This window comes from Haliotis rufescens, unplaced genomic scaffold (assembly GCF_023055435.1).
Source record: "Haliotis rufescens isolate VD_foot unplaced genomic scaffold, xgHalRufe1.0.p SCAF_10, whole genome shotgun sequence".
Lineage (NCBI taxonomy): Eukaryota > Metazoa > Mollusca > Gastropoda > Lepetellida > Haliotidae > Haliotis > Haliotis rufescens.
In genome coordinates, this window is record NW_025963780.1 from 3917272 (window position 1) to 3933834 (window position 16563).

Genomic DNA, 16563 nt, shown 5'->3' on the forward strand with positions numbered 1-16563 from the left:
GAAATTCCTTGTAAAGTCAAAAATGAACCGAAATACCTAAATATTAATGTAATTAGTATGTTATTTCAGTTGATAGTTTATTGGATAAGCAAGGATATACCTATATCATCTACTAACATAAATTGCATCATTGTTCTAGTCACAAATAACAAGACATAAGTACAGTTTCCACAAATATACAAAAATAGTTACTTGATCAAAGACAATTTCAAATACTTTTGGCTACCTACACTATTGGCTTGACTTCTTAATTTTACCACTGGCTACCTGGAAAAAAATACTTGTAGCCATATGGCTAATTGGTACAAATTTAAACTTTGAGGCCTGAATATGCAGACAGTTGTAAGTACGCCAGTCTCTCATAAGGACAACTTGAAATTATCATTTAAATTAATAATTTTGGCCTTAGAGACTTGTGCAAGCCTAAGGATGCTACTGTCTTATAGTAGAACGTTCCTGACAGACCAGCACTGGGTACCAGGCAACAACAAACTGCTGCTTGAAACCAGAGCTATGGGATCGGCTCCACAGCACAAAGGCTCTACTGTCTCGACTGTAAACAAGCTTGGTATCTGGTATACATGGGAGACATACAGCAGGTTATTGTCACAAGTCTCCGATTCCCAGACAAGTAACAGATGTTAGAACTGTTGGCTAAATGAAAGAAAAATGCTTTATTATGTCTTTGAGGCAAAGGCCATAACATAAAACTTGAGCTTCATGTAACTTTAGGCTTTGCAATTATTTAAGTGTAATTATAAGGTTGTCTGAATTTTAAATAAATGATTATTAATAAATGAAAAAAACCAAGCAGGGCATTACGTTGTTGTTGTCAGTTGGTTGTTGACAGCATGATACATGCTTCAGCTGTTTGTACACACTCACAAAAATATTTGAAGCTACAATCGAGGAAAACATCAACCAGTACGTTGATGGGGTTCAGTTGCCAACTGTAAACTCGTTTCATCAAACATTGGTTTGTAAACGGTAGTCGTTTCATCCTCCAAACAGCCATAAATTATATTGCTTGCACATTCCTTGGTCGACACCTATTTGTGAATAGGGGCAGGCCCATTCCCCTTATTAAATATGACGATTTGTTTTATTATTTTCAAATTCCATTTTTAATACAAAATGTACAAGGCTTTAACAACCCAAGGACTTCCCAGGAAAGAAGATAATTCTCCAGCAACCAATATGCTTATCGTGGAGGCAAGTAAATGGTCCAGTGGTCAGGCCAACATGGTTGATTGCATGTCATTGTATCCTAATTGTGTTGGTCAGTGCTCATGACATCAATCATTGGATTGCATGTCCCACACTCTATTTACAGACCGATATCATATAGCTGAAATACAGTTGAGCAAACAAACAAACGAACAAACAAACAAACAAACAAACAGTGCGGTCAACCAAGTCACCAAGTATTAGACCACCAGATCCATCAGTCGCCTCTTACAAGCATAGGACATAGTCTCACACAGAAAACCCCTGAGTTTCCAACTGAATTGACAATAGAGTTCAAGCAGCATTAAACCTAGACTAACATCTAGTCTCTGAAATGAACATATCGTACAGAAAAAAACAGTTGTTCAGTATCTTAATAAAAATATAATAAAAGGGAGCGCAGTGACTCTCTTCGTACTGCAGTAATCTAGACTTGCCAAACATTATAGACTTGCATGGGCTGTATTTGATATATATTTGTATCAGGGTCTGTAAGACAGACTAAAGCATAGGTTACATGGACATAGTCTCACCCAGAAAACCGCTGGGTTTCCAACTGAATCGACATTAATGATTCAAACATTCATACTCCTTGTGAATCCCATGGGATGCACGCAGCAAATTATATGCCTCCAATCCCAAAGTGTATGCACATATGTTGTGTCTTGTACAGATCTGAAGTCATATCCCCATTCAGTGCCATGCCCTTATCAAATGCGATCTGTTGCCACCAAACACACTTTTATTCTAAAGAATTATTGTAGGCTTGGTTATTTAACACTTGCTTATCAGTGAGACACATGTAGGCAAGGTGATTCTGAGGTCAAGCAAGACATTTTTTCAGTCATCGAAATCATTTTTAAACAGCTTGTCAAAAGCAGACATTTTACAGGCTAAGTGTGTGATGTCTACAGACTCCACTTGTGTCTGAACAACATATTGCAATTTGCAGTCATAAACATATATATCAACCTTTATGCAGCTTCAATAATACTAATAATAATACTAATACTAATACTAATATTAAATATAAATATATAAAATAATAATAATAATAATAATCTATAGGAATAATGTACATTATATGTATATTTACCCGTTATGTTTGTTATGATATTTACTCCAAAATGTTGCTTGTTTGTACCCTGCAATGTGGAATAAAACTCTTGATTCTTGAACATATTCCTATTACTTATATCCCTCTGTAAAAATTCAAAACATATTTACCATAAAACAAACAACCAACCAACAAATAGAAGCCACCAGTATACATTGAGTGGAATATCAAACCAGGATTCATGATTGTTCATGATTATATATTTTTTTAAGCTAAGGCTAAATATTATATATTTTTTTAATAAAACTATGAGCCTGAATTTGTTATTAAAGAAAACAACTTGCAACAATGTAATTTTTGTGGCAGGCAAAATTTCTTTTTCAACTGTCTGAAGCATAATTATTTTTTACAATAGTTATTGGGGACAATTTATTTTTGTCGATCCTGTTAGTCTCCTCTTACAACAGGGACGGTCGGGTAGCCTAGTGGTTAAAGTGTTTGCTCGTCACGCCGAAGACCCGGGTTGGAATCCTGACATGGGTACAATGTGTGAAGCCCATTTGTGGTGTCCCCCGCCATGATATTGCTGGAATATTGCTAAAAGCGGCGTAAAAACAAACTCCCTCACTCTTCTTACAACAAGCAACAGCAAACATGGGTTGCTGAAGATCTATTTTAACTTGGACCTTCACGAGTCATGTAAGAGTAATAATAATCAGAGTGGCATTAAACCTCATTACACTCCCCTATTTCACTCTTTTGATGCATTAGCTGACCATGCATTTCTTCGAGGATTTACGGTATGCGAAGTATTGCTACACTAGGAAACCAAAGGCATAAAAATCCTTTCCATTTGACTTCACAATCTGAAAAGGAGCCATCAGTGGGCAACAACATCCAAATTCGGTGACTAACAGCAGCAAGAATGTCCCTTTTGAGATCCCCACAATACTGGCAGTGTAGGAGGTACTTCACCGAGTCGGCCCACTTCACCAATAGGAAGTACAGTGGCAGCTGCTGGTGGACACTCATACAGCCTGAGAATGACATATTTGTACATGAGAGAGAGAGAGAGAGTGAGAGAGAGTGAGAGAGAGAGTGAGAGAGGGTGAGAGAGAAAGAGAGAGCGAGAGAGAGAGAGAGAGAAAGAGAAAGAGAAAAAGAGATCGAGGGATATAGGGAGAAAGAGAAACATCGAGAGACATCAAGAGAGAGAGAGAGACATCAAGAGAGAGAGAGAGACATCGAGAGACATCAAGAGAGAGAGACATCAAGAGAGAGAGAGAGAGACATCAAGAGAGAGAGAGAGACATCGAGAGACATCAAGAGAGAGAGAGACATCAAGAGAGAGAGAGAGACATCAAGAGAGAGAGAGAGACATCGAGAGACATCAAGAGAGAGAGAGACATCAAGAGAGAGAGAGAGACATCAAGAGAGAGAGAGAGACATCGAGAGACATCAAGAGAGAGAGAGACATCAAGAGAGAGAGAGAGACATCAAGAGAGAGAGAGACATCGAGAGACATCAAGAGAAAGAGAGACATCAAGAGAGAGAGAGAGACATCAAGAGAGAGAGAGAGACATCGAGAGACATCAAGAGAAAGAGAGACATCAAGAGAGAGAGAGAGACATCGAGAGAAAGAGAAAGAGAGACATCAAGAGAAGGAGAGAGAGATAGACATCGAGAGAGAGAGAGAGAGAAACAGGGAGAGAGATGAAATTAAATGAAATGAATTATAACTTTGATAAAATATTTTATTAATGAAGGCAAGGACAACTTATTTTGTTGGTTATGTCACACATGCAGAGTATGGTAGACTACAACAGGTTTCAAATGTCACAGTTTCAATATTTGATACACTGAATACCTCCTGTGTACGTCAAGGTTCATGTCAATCTTGCCCAAGAAATTCATGAATGCCATAGCAGTTCATTTCAACTCAATCACTCCCCAGACCTCAAAGTTTAAATTTTTACTTCTCGGAACAAGAATTGATCACAGTTGCACACTGAGTAAAAAATATTGATCTATACCTTAAATGTTTGCTTCAATAACAGTTACACAAAACACTAATTAGTAGTGAAAATTAGTAGTGAAAATTAGTTGTGAAAACGTAAATATTTTCATAAATTATGCCATACTTGACACTGACAACTGTAAATCATCAGTGTGCCAGGTATTTGGCCGTTCTGTCTATAAAAAAAATACGCACCACAGACAAGCACACATGCAAGTATCGTGATACGTTTCGAATCGTGAGCAAGGTCACATGATATGTATCAGATCGTCAGTTGGTACATCGTCCCAGCCATGGTCAGAGATCAGTAAACAACTCTGTAGCAGACCATTTTGCTGACTTGTTAAAAAACAAGTTAATTTCACCCCTGAAATATGCCGAGAAATCAACCACTTTGTGAAACAAAGACGACACATCTCTTCAAGCATCACACACGTCTGAGAACCTGACTTTACAAACACTGAAATCAAGCTCAGATATATTTGTTCTCTTAAACCCAAAAGCAAATACCAAACCAAGATTATATTTGTTCTATTTTAAGGACATTTTGCAGGAAAAATTCAACTTCAAAGTCAAGGTTGAGCTTCATATTTTTAATCCTCAGTGACCTTGAAACATCACAGGCAGTAAAAACAACCTTATTTACTTCCCCGTGTTCGACCCTTATCAAAACAGCAGTTTTCCTCATCTCTGCCAGGAGAATCCTTATTAGCCAAATTCTCCCTCCCACCTCTCTTCACTTGACCCTCAAGCCTCCCAATAAGACTGAAACACAACCCTTCGTGCACTTCTAATGACCATCCATGTACATGTCAGCGATATGTCAAAGATCAATCTGCCAATATGCTTGTTTAAGGCAGAGGAGCCTGTCAATCAAAAAGTGCATTTCAGCTTGAGGGTATGAAAATATCATAGAGGGTTCGGTTGCTTTCAGTTGCATTCTGCTTATCTGTCCCTTAATCCTTGCCCTAATCCTAATCTCCTGTAATCCTCTAATGTCCATTGTCTACCTTGTAAGCATGTTTCTGTCACTGGACATACATCAACGGTTCATGCCATCAGAAAATATATTACTTGACACTGTTCCAATTACTCAGACTTAGATAAAGAAACAGACATTTTTCCACATTTTCTAAAAAAAATCATTAGGTAAGAGCAATAATACCTACCCACAACTCAGAATTCCGGATCATCTGTCGTTCATGAATTAATGGGTTTTTTGGTTGTTTTTGTTTTTTCATTTTTATTGTTTCATGAATTAATGTTGATGCGCGGAAATAAGAGTTTAATTTCACCGGGGACAGATGATCTCAAGGTCAACAATACATTACAGCTACATCAAAGCAGTCTGAGTGATTCAGAAAGGACCATCAAGTGGTCACTGGTGTGAACTCCAACCCTTAAAAATAACAATAAAGTGAAAATCATTGTTTGTTTGTTTGCTGTTTAATGCCACACTCAGCAATATTCCAGCTATATGACGGCGGTCTGGAAATAATCGAGTCTGGACCAGACAATCCAGTGATTGACATCATGAGCATAGATCCACACAAATGGGACATAATGACATGCATCAACCAAGTCAGCAAACCTGAGCACCCAATCCCGTTAGGCGCCTCTTACAACCAATTCTAACCCCGATCTTCCGGGTGAACTAATATGTTGTTGCAACAACAGTAGGCCCAGCCCCACAAACAACAGTGTTGTTATAACGACAGTAGGCCCAGCCCAACAAACAGTGTTGTTATAACAACAGTAGGCCCAGCCCCACAATCAACAGTGTTGTGATAACGACAGTAGGCCCAGCCCCACAAACAACAGAGTGGTTATAACAACAGTAGGCCCAGCCCCACAAACAACAGAGTGGTTATAACAACAGTAGGCCCAGCCCCACAAACAACAGAGTGGTTATAACAACAGTAGGCCCAGCCCCACAAACAACAGAGTGGTTATAACAACAGTAGGCCCAGCCCCACAAACAACAGAGTGGTTATAACAACAGTAGGCCCAGCCCCACAAACAACAGAGTGGTTATAACAACAGTAGGCCAAGCCCCACAAACAACAGTGTTGTGACAACAGTAGGCCCAGCCCCACAAACAACAGTGTTGTGACAACAGTAGGCCCAGCCCCACAAACAACAGTGTTGTTATAACGACAGTAGGCCCAGCCCCACAAACAACAGTGTTGTTATAACGACAGTAGGCCAAGCCCCACAAACAACAGTGTTGCGACAACAGTAGGCCCAGCCCCACAAACAACAGTGTTGTTATAACGACAGTAGGCCCAGCCCCACAAACAACAGTGTTGTTGTAACGACAGTAGGCCCAGCCCAACAAACAAGTGTTGTTATAACGACAGTAGGCCCAGCCATACAAACAACAGTGTTGTTTTAACGACAGTAGGCCCAGCCCCACAAACAACAGTGTTGTTATAACGACAGTAAGCCCAGCCCCACAAACACAGATTTGATGCACAACTGTGCGAGTTTATAGAAACACGGGTCTGTTTGCTTCAGAAATATCTTCTAGAATTACACACAAACATCAACAAATGACAAAATATATAAACATCAAAACAATGAGGCAGCAAACAATGCATTTGTCTGCACAAAACGATCGACTAGAATGGTTTAAATTTCAAGTCCAAAAATAGCTACACTGTTGAATAATTTACTCTTTTCCAGGAACTAACCCTTATTTCCTATAAATGAACTATCAAAATTATCCAATCTGGGATAATTAAGTCTGACATATTTAAGTTATTTCAAATTTGAACACATTATACAAGAGTCATAAATGCATTAAAATCAAATTCATGTTCCATATGCATAAAATAAACAAAATTATGGGCAAAATTTCCAAGATGGATTCCATGACATTTCCGAGTCCATTTTCTAAAAATAAACAATCAGACTCTCACGAGAAAAAAGCCATCCAGGAATACACTTGTCTTCCAAACTGATTCCATATTGGAAGGTTCTACAGACTAGCACAATCACAAGACAATTAGAAATAGGAGCACCTACCTAGAATTTCCAGTGACCATGCTCCTTCACTAAAATCCATGCAAGTTAGCATTAGGCTAAAATACCGATCTTCAAGTGTCTTATTTAACTGGCAGTGTAGAAGAATGCCTAGTCATAATCACCCAAGCATTAACGCTGCAGTCGTCGTCAGCTCAGGGGCGGGTAATTCCGCTAGACCCGGTCGATACACGATGCCTTTCCCTCGTGTCAAATCTGCTCCTCTCATTTGCATGTCAAGCTACAGCAAGGACCATGAATCACTGAATCATTGAATCATAGGAACACAAAGCACAAAGACTGTCCCCAAATCCTTAGTAAACTTGCAGTTCAATTTAGCTCATCGTGCTGTGATTATGACAATGATTTGAATATTTTATGTATTTGTCAAAATGATTCTGAATTATTTAGATATGGATGCATGTGGAGGGTCACTGGAATGTGCTTCAAAATTTTGAAGAAATTAAAGAAATATCAAAGTGACATTTAATTAAGCTGCTACATCAACAATATGAACATGATAATCATTCTCTGCAAGATAAATCACAGCTTACATAAGTCAACAAACATGCTATTATAAGTTCTTTCACATATTATAATTTGTGTTAAAATTTCTTTTTCTTACCAATATATATAACCCTCACAGTAAGCTAAAAGATTATTTCAATAAAATAATTTACATACATAAAGTAAAATTGAATACCCAATATATTTCACACCAAACGAAAACTGACATTATCATGATTATACTACAAAATCTCCAAACTTTCAGCACACTGTATAGTTGTGCACGTCAAAAAATGTTAATTACTGTCATCAACGAGACATGCGGCAATTACTCCCATTCTGCAGCCCAAACAGCTGCCAGCCATTATGATAACAATACACAGATCAATTCTGCCATCAATTAAGTCTATGACCCCACTCAAGGTCAGGCAGGTTACAACTGGTGTTTACATCAGTTTCGTCACAAGTTACATGCTCGCCAGCACCAGATGTACTATTAGCGTGACAACTTCTACAGGCCATCGTTGAATATTAGACTGAGATCCACAACATTGTCTTGACAAGATTTTCTGAAAAGATCCTGATTTTATTTTCGTGAAATCATTTCATTACAGCTGAGAGTCCGGAAAAATATTTTAGCTAACTGGCTGGACTAACTATTTAGTCTACAATTTTATTTTTTTTAAACCGTCCTTTAGCACTGGTATATATAATAGCCAGGAGCCCAAGTCTCTCAGAAATCAAGACACATCAAATGACTTGTGACTTGCATCTTTTACACAGGATATTCTAAAAAGTTTTGTTTCAGGGTCAATATGAGGGAGTAGCGGTTGGGTAGCCTAGTGGTTTAAGCGTTCGCTCATCACGCCGAAGACCTGGGTTCAATTCCCGACATGGGTACAATGTGTGAAGCCCATTTCTGGTGTCCCCAGCTGTGATATTGATGGAATATTGCTAAAAGCAGCATAAAACCATACTTACAGATTCACTCACTCAATATGAAGGAACCACACTAACAGTCAATGGTCTGAAGTCCATGTCAAGTAAAATTTTGTTCAGTCTAGTAGGCTCAGCTAATAAAAGTCTATAATAACACAAAAAAGTATTACAAATGATGCTTAGGGCCAGGTTCAGGATAGTTGACTCTGAAGTATTTGGCACAGATTGTACTGGTCCAAATTTGTCCATCAGCCTATTTTTAGTAAATTTCAATTTGAATATATTAACCTTTACCAGCTAAGCTTTCAAAGACTAAAATAAATTTGAATAGCTGATTGGAATTAGTAGCTTGAAGTTATAACAGGTAAAGGTTTGGAAGCAACTTGTCCTTATCGGTGAGTGAGTGAGTTAATGCTTGTCACATTGGCAATATTTCAGCCATATTGTGACGAGTCTTGTCCTTGTTTATCTGGCACACCCCTGAATAAAAATAACATACCAGCATTCTAACTATAAATTTTTTCATCATTCAAAGGATTCCTTAAAAATGGACCAGATTGCTTCTGACGAGAATGGAACTTGTTTTCAAAGTTTGCCATCAGTCACTGTCTAATGAAGGAATGAGTGAGCTGCACACCGTATTCGCTGTATTTAGCATCCTGCTACACTAAGAGCCCTGAACTTCAAGGCCAATCTGTAAGTCATCTTTATCAGCTCCCCCAACAAAACTGAAAATAGACAGTCTATATTTCCTTGTGTATAGTAAGCAAAGGGGTACATAATTGCAATGTAGTGAGTGAGTGTCGTAAGAGGCGACTAACGGGATCAGGTGGTCAGGCTCGCAGACTTGGTTGATGTATGTCATCGATACCAATTGCCTGGATCGATGCTCATGATATCAATCACTGGACAGTCTGGTCAAGTTTCGATTATTTACAGACCACAGTCATATAACTGGAATATTGCTGAGTGCGGCGTAAAACAACCAATCAACCAACCAACCAGCTGATCAATGTTAAATGTGTAACCAATTCTCAACTCATCAGCACAATAGTGAGTGAGTGAGTGAGTGAGTATGGTTTTACGCCGCTTTTAGCAATATTCCAGCAATATCACGGCGGGGGACACCAGAAATGGGCTTCACACATTGTACCCATGTCGGGAATCGAACCCGGGTCTTCGGCGTGACGAGCGAACGCTTTAACCACTAGGCTACCCGACCGCCCCCATCAGCACAATAGCCCATATCACTTCTGTATGGCTAACAGCACTAAATGAAAGAGCAGTTGTATGGCCAACAGCATTAAAAGTAAATGTAATCAATTCTACCAAGGGCAACAGCTGGTCATTTATAAGATTGACTGCACTGGCATGTTTTTGTTTTTATGCTGCCCACACAGTCTAACGGCTGCCATTGTTCACTTAATTACTCTGGCCAGCGACCTTGTGATGCGACTGACCTCATATAACTGCCAGCATCCATACTTTTATCATATGGTAAACCCTAGCCTTGCTCCAAGGCTGTACCAAATGATAAGTCCATCGTGTTTAGTAATTCTATCCTTATAATAGGCAAGTCCAGATAAGTGGACGCCAGTCTCTTATAGGGACATCTTGTTCATATTATTTATATAATCTCAAAATTATGATTGAAACTAAAATGTTTGCATTCGAGACTTGTGAGAGTCTAGGTAAACCCCAAAAGTCGGACTCCAATAATAAACTTTAATTTGAAAGTACATAATTACTATGTGTACATCAATTATCTCGCTAATACATCCCCAAGGCCAAAACAGCGGTAGAAACTAACAGTTTTTATCTACTAGTCCTTATAATGATAACACATAGCGAAAGGGCAAATTTCAACTGGTCCTTATGATACCTTAACCATTGGGCAGTTTGGCAAGGACTATAGGACTTTTTCTAACGCTGCTAAACCTATGATCTTTGATTGGAATCTTCGTATGTTACAACAAAACCTGTACTCGATGTTTCATCAAATTTTGACCAACACAAGCCTCTGAAATGAAAATATTTTGTGTTGTAAAACTATTTTTTATTGTACAGCAGAAATGTATCTAGAGAACAGGATCGAGTGGTCGGGTGCGCGGACTTGGTTGACACGTCATTGTATCCCACTTGCGTAGGTCAATGCTCATGATGTCAATCACTGGATTGTCTGGTCCAGACTCGATTATTCACAGACCTCCGTCATATAGCTTATACATTGCTGAGTGCGGCATTAAACAACAAACAAAGTGTATCATAGGCTAGCCAAAGTTGTAAACTTCCATGACATGCATCACTTTAAATATCTGCTCATCAAGCTAACCGGGCTCCCCATGATAAAACGGTAGTGCTCTTCCCAGTGGTGTTCAACCCTGTCCAATCACCCACCAATCCCCGCTCACTCCACTCACTCCCCCCCTTTCCCTACCCTACCCTTATCAACCCCGCCCCACCCCCCACTTGATCACTTGATCACTTGCTCATTCACTCCCCACCCCCCTCCCTACCCTACCCTTATCAACCCCGCCCCACCCCCACTTGATCACTTGCTCATTCACTCCCCACCCCCCTCCCTACCCTACCCTTATCAACCCCGCCCCACCCCCACTTGATCACTTGCTCATTCACTCCCTAAACCCCCCTCACTCACTTGATCATAATTCACAGCCAAATGGAAACTGCACCAACAGCCCAATGACACACCCAATAAACCATACTTCATAGCTCCTTGATGTTATCAGCTACAGAGAATGTCTGAAGCAGATAATCCCGCATTTCATGCTGTATTGTGTAACACTCTACTGAAACCACTTCCTTTATACATGTCCCTATTTTTTCCTGGTATGTTATAGATATTATTCAGACATGCTAAATTACATCCTTTTTCAAATCTTATCTGACACAGAATCAAGATCCATGTTACTTCTCTAGTGTGATAAAAGTAACCAAACTCTTCTACACCTCCATTCGGTTCCTCTTTCAAAAGAAACGGTGCTGTTAGCAATGAAATGGACCTGTGGTATTGATCCCGAGGTGAAGACTGGGTAGAAGTGGAACCAGATTTGAAAACTTAGCCTTGGTTTCAAACTTTGCTCAGCTTATCAACATGATGCGTAATACCCAAGGAAACCGTTGTGGTAGACTTACATCTAGTCTCTGAAATGAATATATTGTACAGAAAAAAACAGTTGTTCAATTATCTTAATAAAAATATAATAAAAGTGAGCCCAGAGACTCTCTTCATTTTCAGATACTGCAGTAATCTAGACTTGCCAAACATTATAGACTTGCATGGGCTGTATTTGATATATATTTGTATCAGGGTCTGTAAGACAGACTAGCGTTGAGGCTGTACCACACACATCTGATGAGGAGTGGGATGATGCCCTGATGCCGCCTCCCAACATGGCACACAGTTCGCAACATAGCAACAAATATTTTTATAGTGATTTCCTTTTTCCAAAGCTTTTCCCGGATGGTTTGATTCGTTTCATTTGTTCTGCATACATTCTTACAATCTACGCTTAGGGCTTGGAAACTGGCACTGGTCTTACATCCCTAGGCAAGAGACTCAATATCCATGGAACTGGCAGAAATGGTTAGTTTGTTGGTTGCGTATCATAAAAAGGTTCTGTGTAAAAGTACCAATAATCTACCCAGGAATGTCTTACTTTCATTATTTACAACAGCCAATAATATTTTATGTTTGTTTGTTTGTTGTTTACCACCACACTCAACAATATCCCCACAATATGACGTCAGCGTGTAAATAATCAAGTCTGCACCAGACAATCCAGTGACTGACCTTGCGTGCAATGATGACACTCAGTCAACCAAGTCACCGAGTTGCTGGAGACTGATTCTAACCCAGAAACCCCATGGTGAAGCAACATGTTTGAGGTGGTCAGGCTCAGTGACTTGGTTGATTGCATGCCATAGTAAAGAGGCGTCAGAATATATCAATTATCTACCAAGGGTCATCTAACGTTCATATCTAATGTATCTCACAGAAGCTTTTGTTGAATGTGAGCAAAATATTTTGTCCACCTCTTCTAATCAACACTATATTAAACTTACATCGTGAGTGTCCCAAAAAATAAATACCGTATTCAACGTAATAAGCGCCCAGGGCACTCTCAAAATTAGAAATAGGGGGCTCTTATTAGAATATAATTTTGGTGAAAGAGTTGAAAGAGCGTAAATTTTGTGGTTTATGCCGACAGCCTGAAATGATACAAAAGAAAAGTCGGTGCGTATTATTCACAACACATATTTTTCCAGAATTTAAATGCCCATAATTAAGGGTGCATATAACACACGAGTGCGTATTATACACACATAAATAAGTCTTGTGTACATTGATCAATCGGAAGAGTGCTAATTTGGATTGTTCACTAGCCAGTATATTAGCAAATATCGCCATGGGTGCTTATTAGAGCGGGGTGCTTATTGCGTGGAAAACGGTATATAAATTCTGAAAAAATTTTTATCCCTGAATATATTAAAGTATCAACATATTACCATTAAGAATCATGTAAAGATCTCAGTACAAAACAACACTCTCAGGTAAGAGAAGATTCTCACTTACAGCATTCCAGATCTCGGCAACAACATTCCTTCACAATCCTCATCTTAACTTTCATTTCCCACTCATCGTGCTGATCAAGTCTTACAAATTCCTTTGAATAAAATTCTGAACTCAATAATGACCGAAAGGGAATATTTTTCAAGCCATTCCTACAAAATGTAAAGCTTCATTGTCTTTCAAGATCATTTAGATATAGAATTTCTGAATTTCCGCACCAATCATCACAGGAAGTAGTTATCTGTGTAAATACACAAAATTGTCTTTCCTGTTGTTAATTTGAGAAAATTGATAGCATTCTCAAACTGTCTCCTATAATTGCATATTATTGAAAACTGATCCTGAAATTAAGTCATTAGCAAACTCACCACAGTGAATGTATTAGAACTGACATGAAATACTAGGTGTTCTATAAACTTCATTTGATATTTTTCTCACTACTGAAAAACTTAAACACCTCTAAAAGATCATCAAATTACAGTCCTTTTATAGATATATTCCTGATTCTATCAACTTTTGAATGAACCTTGGTCACTACCTAATTGGGAAATATTTGAAAATCAGTCAATGTCCTTGAAAATTATCTGATATGACACAATGACATAACTCAATGCATTAACACAGAAAAATGCCTTGTGAATGTGTTCATAATTGCTGCGAATAACAGTGTTTCTTATCTATAAACATTTACAAGATACAGATCCCGGCATTCTTATCGTCATGGGATTGGTTGCACAAATTTTTCAAAGAAATTAACACCTTCACATGCAAACTTATGAATGAGACAATCCATATGTCTGATTCAACTGACATATTACAGTTTTCCCAGACTATTCCACAGATTCAGATTTTTGTGAAAAAACCTTAATTGAAAATCCAGACCATGGGAGTTGTTTTGCTTTGAGAATGTCAATAGTATCAAATAAATCTCACATCATTTCTTTCGTTTCAGATTGTTAAAACAGTTATCAGTGGATGGGGTGAAGAATAGGCTTTGTGAGGGCGATAATATGTGGTAAAGAAGATAGTATATGTACATCTGAGGCATCTAATTGAATGAGCAGGGACGTGATTCAACCGTGAAACCCGACTACCACCATCTTGAAAAGGGATGCTGGAGAATGGCTAATTTTTTTTAGATGGAGTTGCTGGAATTCCTCAGACATGTAGGCTTTCATGTCTTTGGGAAAGATACTCTTAAATAGATGTTTCGAGCTGGGAACAAGGAAATGTATGGAATAGACACCACCAGGAGGTGACATGAGGGTGCCGCAGAAAAAAACAGAACAGGGAGAAGAAACAAGATAATGAAAAACATGCAAGCAACATGAGGTCTTGCTAATTTTACAAATATCTGGCACCATCATGTGAGTTTTATGAAACAAGCTGTTTGAATGACATTTTTTTTTTTTCAGGACGATCAATAATGTTTGGGTTTTTCCTGTTTGAAGATCTGGTTTTGATATCAGTTGGTGATGTTGATGTCTGGATTTCGACAGAAGAGTTATCTTCCCTTGTCCGGATTTCGACAGTAGAGTTATCTTCCCATATCCGGCTTTTAAGTGAAGAGTTATCCCTTTTCTATTTTCTGAAATAGACCTAATGACCCAGACAATCCAAAAATAACCAAGTACTGATCCTGAGTCTTGTATTTCAAGGTGTACTGTTAGTGCTGTTTCCTTATTCATCCATATTTGACGGCTTTCACTTTCCAAACAAAGCGATCATGAAATCCAAGATTGATTTTCAAAACATAATTGTCGTGAATTTCGGGTAAAAAATAGGGTTGAGGTTTCGTCAAAGCTCAAGGGCTTACTGCAAAGAAAACGAGTTTTGGTTGTATGGATGCTGTCAGTTTTAACACGTTCAGCTGGTAAAAGCTTAAAATTAATTTCATGGTGCCAGCATAAAAGTGGCCTATAATATGCTCCCTGTCCCTGCATGCTCATCTATGGCCAAAGAATACCCATATAATAAAGAGGATGGTCTTGAGTGTTTACCATTTATCCATTTTATAACTTTGGTTGGTTGGTTGGTTGGTTGGTTGGTTGGTTGGTTGTTTAACGCCGCACTCAGCAATATTCCACCTATATGACGGCGATGGTAAATAATCAAGTCTTGACCAGACAATCCAGTGATTGACATCATGAGCATCGATCCATGTAATTGGGATATGATGACATGCATCAACCAAGTCAGCGAGCTTGACCACCCGATCCCGTTAGTCGCCTTTTACGACAAGCATAGTCACCTTTTACGGCAAGCATGGGTTGCTGAAGACCTATTTTACCCCGGAATCTTCACGGGTCCATTTTATAACTTTACGTTAATGAAAACATATGCAATGGTCATCTGAAGAAGGGCTAGCTTCAGTAGCCTGGCGCCTGTATCCTGTGTAGCTATGACATCATAGTGAGTGAGTTGGTTTACCTCGAAGAGTTCTAAGTTTGATTCCAGTGTCTCAGCTTGATGTTGGAAGGAAGCGCAAAGTGACGCAAGTGTTTGGACATTCACCACTTTGGTGAAACCCACAACCATGGGTATAGTACTGAGTAACTTAGAAACATGACTGGGGTGAAATGAGATCTGAGCCCATGATCATAGGATTCTGGTACCTATAAGGGAGGCAACTGCACAGCAACCTGGGACGTGTTAGACAAGGTTACCCATGTCCCTTCTAAGCATCATCATTGATTCACAGTGAATTGGCCCGAGTTTGGTCTCCTTCCAAGTTCTTACTCAAGATAAGAATTTGCAAACAGGTTGAAACATCAAATCTTTCCTAAAAATCATGAATAATATATTTTTTTTTAAATGCCAGAAAATTGCATATAACTTATATAAATGTCAGCCACATATTGTAAAACACCAAGGAAGCGTACAACTTCATGAATATTTAACCAACAATTTAAATAATTTACAAATAAATTACATAAAACAATCCAATATATGTCTTAAAGACCCACAACTGAATACAAATTTTCTCACTTGCGGCCTTTGATATACAAATGGCTTCTGGGCAAGAACAATGGACCATTAACGAACATGTTTTTTCACACTAAAGCTGTGTTGCTTGCCCTTTGACCTTGTCTGCTGAGCGGGCACTTATCAACTTTCCACACGACCAAACAAGATACGCTCCACAGTAAACATTTACTCATACCTTGGGAGGCTGTGTGGGGGGAGGTGGTCACCTTA

At 38.8% G+C, this 16563-nt stretch overlaps 1 protein-coding gene across 8 annotated transcripts in view; it reads right to left on the reverse strand.

The window, feature by feature from the left end:
- Nucleotides 1-16563, reverse strand: part of LOC124121198 — a 129217-nt gene that overhangs the window by 80785 nt on the left and 31869 nt on the right. Inside the window, exon 1 of one of the 8 annotated variants that reach the window (XM_046484196.2) lies at nt 7329-7440. The exons of the other annotated variants lie outside the window; for them this stretch is intronic. The gene's annotated coding sequence lies outside the window, so the exon portion shown is untranslated. Of the gene's footprint in view, nt 1-7328; nt 7441-16563 lie in introns of those variants that run through there. 8 annotated transcript variants of the gene reach the window in all.